Source organism: Limulus polyphemus, unplaced genomic scaffold (genome assembly GCF_000517525.1).
Source record: "Limulus polyphemus unplaced genomic scaffold, Limulus_polyphemus-2.1.2 Scaffold967, whole genome shotgun sequence".
In the NCBI taxonomy this organism is placed as follows: Eukaryota; Metazoa; Arthropoda; class Merostomata; order Xiphosura; family Limulidae; genus Limulus; species Limulus polyphemus.
The window spans coordinates 353222-358923 of record NW_013666577.1 but is presented as its reverse complement, the minus strand read 5'-3'; the positions used below and the strand labels follow the sequence as shown (position 1 = coordinate 358923).

At 32.1% G+C, this 5702-nt stretch overlaps 1 pseudogene; it reads left to right on the top strand.

Moving 5' to 3' along the window:
- The first annotated feature begins 773 nt into the window (after window positions 1-773).
- The window catches only part of LOC106461477, a 102194-nt pseudogene continuing 97265 nt past the window's right edge, over window positions 774-5702 (top strand).

Sequence of the window (5702 nt, the reverse complement as noted above, 5' to 3'; positions counted from 1 at the left end):
CAGGACTACTTGTTTTGCTTCACGTTTTTAGCTTTAGAGCCTAATTCCCGTATTTAACGTGCTTTATTTTACTAACCTTTCATCACGTAAATGATCAAGAAATTTGTGTTTGATGGTACTTTTTTAAGGTGTTGTTTTATCAAAGACTAGTAGTTTCACCAATGGAGAATGTTAATGGTAATGGGGTCCTCCCATCCAATATATACAAGCAAGGTTTGGAATACAATATTATAGTAACTATCCGGATAAACAACAAGTGCACATTAACTTACGAATTTAATTTTGTGACGGTCACTACTTTGTGATATTGTATGTGTATTATTGCAATTGCATATAAACTGTTTCGTGTTTTGGTATGTGAATATAAATAGCGAACGACTAGTATATTTTAGTGCTTCGTAAGTAAACATCCATTCCAGTTTTCTTAATAATTTTATCATGTGTCATATGCATTATTGGCTTAATGTGTGTATTTAGAATTAACCAAAATCCAATGAGTTAGCTGAATCTCATGAGATATCATACATATGGATTATCCGAAAACGTTGTTAACAGCGAAAATGCCTAAACTGTTAATTAGTTTAGTCATTATAAGTTTAAGTTCTCCGGTGTATTGATTTATAAAATTAGCTTATTAAGCGTTTCTGGTTAGTTTGTTTGATGAGATTATCTTCATTAATCGATGTTATTATTAATTAGTTTTAGTTTTGATCTATATGATTAACTTACCTGTTATCAGAAGTTCATTCTACGTAATATTATTATTTCTACAGGACGAACAGAAGAAGGACATTACAGAAGTCCAATTTAATGGAATTGATGATGATTCCAAAAAGTTTGAGGAAAGCCATAAAGGTGGAGGAACTGATACAGTTACTACTATGGAACATCATCTTCCAGTTCCTTTGGAAACAGTTATTGATAATCGTCATGTTGTCCCGAACACGACAGAAAGTTCAATACAGGGTGAAGCTACCAACAGTGGGGGTGACGGAGATAATAAACCAGAAGAATTAAAGGTAAACTTCATGTAAGATAAGTATATTAGGCATGCATTAAATATTTAACTGCAAGTAACTTGATTACAAAGGTGTGTAACTTGGAAACGCAAAACCAGGGGTTGCCAACTTGTTTTTATCAGTTGTACTAATTATAGGTTCTGAATTTTGAAGAAGGTGCCACTTCCAAAAAATGATTCTAAATCAAATTCCATAGGGATTGGTTGTGGATCAAGCAAATTAAAAGACAAGTTAAATGAAATAACTGGTTAATAAGACATGTATTTCAATAACGTTTCATTCGCGTGCGTAAACACCAAATAAAGTCTGTTCTAATGTGCCACAACATGTGATATATTCTATATGACAGTAATACCGTAAATTTTTGCCTCGCGTACCATTTGCAGCACGAGTGCCGGGAGATTGATAGTTTCTGTCGTACCCCATCAGTACGCTTGTTTACTGTATAAAGATATATAATTATAGTGTCACTATTAAATAAGCATAAAATAAATATTTCAAGACGATAAATAAAACAATGCCCGTTTCCCGCCTGGTTTTCAGAACGTTCCTATACGAAAAGCTTTATTTATATTTTGCTTGATTCAGTGAATCTTACTTCATAATGAAATTAGACGTGATCAAGTTGACTCGGTGAACATGGATTCATAATAAAGTTATTTATGATTCCAGATTGAGATAAATCGCTTGTCCTTATAATCTGAGAGAAGCTGGAACTCCATTAAGATATGAGAACCTTTGCACAATATATAAATGGACTGTGCAAAATGCATCGTTTTTAAATAATTTCTATTATTTTTCATTAAGCTGATAAGATACCTGTCAATCTCACTCCCACACACAAATCCAACTGAGTAGAGATCATCAAGTAGCAATATCATTATTATCAAGCTTTATGATCAAGTATATGAGGATCATTTTTGGTTTTATTACCATTAAGGAAGTCTATTTTGGATATGGAATACAACCAGATGTTCCTTGTCACGTTTATTTTTCATAATTTTATAAAACCATTTATATTGCATTGATGTACTAATTATGAGCTATAAAATACGTTAATTTTAATCAGTTTTAATCATTTGCCTGTTGTGCCACGTGATGGTATAAAAGGTGATCAAGATAGGATTTTACTTTTGGTTTACTTTTATTGCCTTACTGAAGAACGTAAATGTAAAGGAACGGGTCTGAAATAATTTTACACACTGGTTTAAAGTCAGTAACTAGATGACGAAACAATTTTTCATGATGTTGTAAGGCACTTTACAGTATAGAGTTTAGAACATTTGATAGACACGAACTTGTGTACCTTTGCATTAGCATACGATTTACCCAAAATATGAGCATTCGTACAATCAAGTCGTGTATATTAAAAGAAACGTAATACCTGTTCAAAACAAAAATTAAACTTCAGATAATTGGGCATGCCGATGTTTATAGTATTTGCATATTTTTTAGTTAGATTTTCTAAATCATTCGGAAGTTAAATACAAATATTGAAATGTTCTTTGTTTTTTCTATCATACTTATGTCAACATGGCTTTATGCTGACTATAGTCTATGTATTTGATACACTTATCAACATATGTACTTTGTTGTTATTCAGACATCCGGTTTCAACATTTGGATAATTTCTGATGAAAACTTTCAAATGGGGTTATGACATATTTTTTAGATCTTAAGGGTTGGACTTGTGTATTTGTTGTTTTATCGACACATTAAAACACCTCTGAATGGTCTCAGTTGTTTTAGTCTGTCTGTATGATTGGCAGATTTGAAATCATCATCAAAAAGAGTCTGTCAGAAATTTTGAAGGTTTAAAAAGTACATTGGTGCGTAAAGAGTTTGGGAGAATTTTAATAAGTATGTATAATTTTTTGGGGTTATGTCTTTTGTAATTTCATTATGCTCGCAGATTGCAAATCTAGCGCCCTAACCACCAGGCACAACATCATAATTAATGTCATGCCAAAACTCCCTCTACCAAATAATACGAATTATCTAAATTAAAATACTGAAACATATTCCAGAACAATATAAAAAAATACAAACGGTGAAAAAAAAGTAATAAAACATGGTGGGTATTATTTTATTAAATTAAGCATGTTGAGTATTACAATATTATTACTAACATACGCTTCAAAATAATATAATAATATTAAAAAATTATAAAAGTAGTCTCGTCACCTTCTCTTTGAGAATCTTTAGAGAGTAAAGTAAAGTTATCTTATTTTATGTTTTTATTAACAGAATGATATTTAATCCTATATTTGTATAAACTGCTAAATAAAACATTAAATACGTCAGCGAAATATATTTTAAAATCAAACCAGTTTTAAAAACGAAAACTTGTAAAAACCAAAAACAAACTATTTTTTCACTACTTTCGTGTATTTCAAAATATTTTGGAAAATCTAAAAACATTAGTTGTTGGAATAACTAAATCACGGGTTCGAATCCCTTCCCGAAAATACTCGCTTTTTCGGCCGCTGGCGTATTATAATGTGACACTCAATCCCATTTTTCGTTAGTTAAAGAGTAACCCAAGAGTTGGCGGTGTTGACTAGCTTCTTTTTCTGTAGCCTTTCACTTCTAAGTCATAGACAGCTAGAGCAGGTAGCCCTCTAGAAGCTTTGCGCAAAATTAAACAAAAACAAAAAAAATAGTGATGAGAGAGAAGTTGTTGATTAGTTAGTAAGTTAGTTAATCAGTTATTTAATTAGTCAGTGAGTTAACTGATCAATGAGTTTCTTAGTGAGTGTTATTCAATCAGCTTTGAATTTGTGCGGTAGATGTGAATTTAACAAATAAGTAACTGTTTAGTTTTGTTTGTGAGTTAGGCCTATCGCTCGGCGAGTTGTGAAACTTTCATTTGAAGAAATAAAATGCTTTCTCTTCATTAAGTGGACTAGACTGCGTTATTTTTAACGAATAAAAAAAATCCACCCAACGATAAAAACCATTACAAGAATATCAATATTCTTATTTGTTAAATGGCAGAATACATTTAATGATGGGAACTTCGATTTCTACTATAGTATTTCTTAAAAGTAAAGCTGAAACAGTAATACGTCACACTACAAAAGGAAATAAAGCCTATAAATGGCTGTGCAATAGTGATGATATACGTGAGAGAAGACAAGCGAATTGTTAGGTAATAAATAAAACACAAACGTTTTCAGCCTTTCATATTATTATGAAAGCTTTATAATTTTTAGGCTACTGATCAGATTTATTATACCAATATTATTAAAACCTACACTTACATCGTATACATTGTAATGAGGAAGATACGCTTCGTCCCTTGAAGTTGAAGCATATCTCTATGTGCGTGTGTACATTTATTTTGGCATATGTATCATAATTAAAAATAAACATTTTTTTCCATCTAGCTGTTCACACCATTCCTTCGAGTTTTTCACCCTGTGTAAAAACACCACCAAGTATCCATAAAATTCCGATTCATGCTACTTATAGTGACGTTTTTTGTTGCCGCTTTAGGAGCACAATCATTTACTTACAATTTTCCCAGGGTCGGTTGGAAGAGTGTGCCTCACACCCTGGAGGCACATTATAGCGTGAAGAAAGTTTACGTCAGAACGTACAATTTTCTTATTTGCTTCATGCAGCCTTCTGAGTCTTATTTCGGTTATTTTTTTATATTTTTATCGTTTTCATTTGACTTTTGTGTGTATTTCCGTGAAAAGGGCTTTTCTGTTGCTCTCTTTGTTTTGTAAGCAGTCGTTTGATTACTTTGCAAGTTTAACTGCAAAATGAAAAAGAAGAAAAAAAACAACAACAACGGTCGGTTGTTCGATCAGGATCTTGGCGAGCAATTTGATGAGCTTCTGTATTTCTGGTTTGTACCTGGCTTCTTATCACTGGATCTTACCTCATAACTTGGTGAACAAGCCTACCTCTTTCTTTCTGTAACGTGCATTCTGACGTTTCATTTTATTTCTCAGGTTCAGACTTTCTCCGTCACATTTCCATTTGGAAATTTTTGGCATAGTGATATTCGATATTTTTCATCACTTTATACTCATACTGAAGTAAATATATACTCGTGTAACTTACGAAGATCGAGTTCCTACAGAATTCCTGGACTTGTGATTTGATGATTTATTCGGTCACAGAACAATTCAATTCGTAGCGTACGCTTAGATTCTCCAGCAGAAAAAGTCGCTTTTTTTTCTGAAAAATCACAATGATTCTCTACTAGGAAGCCTCACTTTTAAATTCAGTATTAAACTCACATTATCACACTTTTATAGGTTTTATCTAAAAAAATTAAGGAAGATATTTAGGGAAAAATTGTGTAAAATAAGGTCCTATTATTTTATAAGGGCTATCTGTGCTCAGCTCACCACGGGTATCGAAACCCAGTTTCTGGCAGTATACGTCCGCACATATACTACTGAGCCACCCTGCGCACATCGTGGTATATATCTTTTTAATTATGTGACGTTTTTCTCAATAAAATAGCATAATTCTTATATCCTGTAAAGTTCAGAGTGTGTATTGGTTTTTCAATTTAGAAGATAGTTTGGTGAATGAAAATAAATAAATAAATACGAAAATAAGTTTAAAAGAGTCACATAAATAGCATAACAACAAAAAAAAACAGCTCTTCTCTCTCTCTTGAATAGTAGCTAGATAGGTACACGTTCTGTTACGTCTCCGTTT